This window comes from Myotis lucifugus, unplaced genomic scaffold (genome assembly GCF_000147115.1).
Source record: "Myotis lucifugus unplaced genomic scaffold, Myoluc2.0 scaffold_175, whole genome shotgun sequence".
NCBI classification, from domain to species: domain Eukaryota; kingdom Metazoa; phylum Chordata; class Mammalia; order Chiroptera; family Vespertilionidae; genus Myotis; species Myotis lucifugus.
In genome coordinates this window covers 253,165-254,148 of record NW_005871223.1, presented here as the reverse complement: position 1 = coordinate 254,148, position 984 = coordinate 253,165, and the positions used below count along the sequence as shown (strand labels likewise).

General features: G+C 53.7%; 1 pseudogene; it reads left to right on the top strand.

Moving 5' to 3' along the window:
• The window catches only part of LOC102433993, an 11,019-nt pseudogene extending 10,520 nt beyond the window's left edge, over nt 1–499 (top strand).
• The last annotated feature ends 485 nt before the right edge of the window (nt 500–984 follow it).

Below are 984 nucleotides of genomic sequence, written 5' to 3'. Positions count from 1 at the left end.
CAACCACACCACCCCCCACCCCCCCCACCCCTCCCCACTCCTCACCCCCCCACCCCTCCCACTCCTCACCCCCCCACCCCCCACCCCCACCCCCACCCCGGTAGCCTTTCTTGGTGCCGGGGCATTTCTGGGGCTTCCCCACTAGAGTGTTTCTGCCAGAACGAGTGATGCTCTTGGTGCCCTCTAGGCTCTCCCCACCGCCAACACAGGAGCACCGGGAACTTTCCGCGAGACTGCCACCTGGCTCCCCATGCTTCTGGTGTCGCTTTTTTCTGGGTTTGATGGGCCCGTGAGTGTGCTCTAAGCCTCTGGTGGGCCTCCCACTATTTCCTCTACAGCCTGTTTTCCTTAGACTACGTCACTGGAGGCCACGGGCCTTCCGTTTGAATTCTGTGACTCTCCACCTGGACAGTCCTGCCGCCCTGTCCCGACCCCCGTCCCTGCGTCGCTGCTGCTGGTTGTTTTCTCTGAAAACGGCAATGAGCAGACTCAGTCTTGAACTGGCCCTGAGGACAGGGGTCAGGAGTTGTGTGGGCAAGAGAGAGGGTGAGAGCTGTTGGAGAACTGAAAATGAATTAAATGAATTTTTTTTCTTTTTAATGTGTTTTTGTTTTTTATTAGTAATAAATGCAGTGGAAACTATACACACACACACACACACACACACACACACACACACATACTGAGTAGGTCTAGTAAATGCGTGCATTCACCTCTCACCACTAGGAAACAAATGCACAGGCTGGGGCTCGGCTTGGGGGCGTGGCTCAGCACAGTTAAAACTGCTGCAGAAAGTCATAGCAGGCGACAGCAGAACCAATTACCATGCACTGTGCAGTGTTACCACGTGATAATCATCCACTAAACACTGTTAATGAGGCTGCTGATCCAGCCTCCAGAGACTCGCCTTCAGGACCTCATCTTTGCTCCTTCAACTGCCTCCTGGGTCCTATGGAATTATATATGTAGACTATAGCTGTAAAC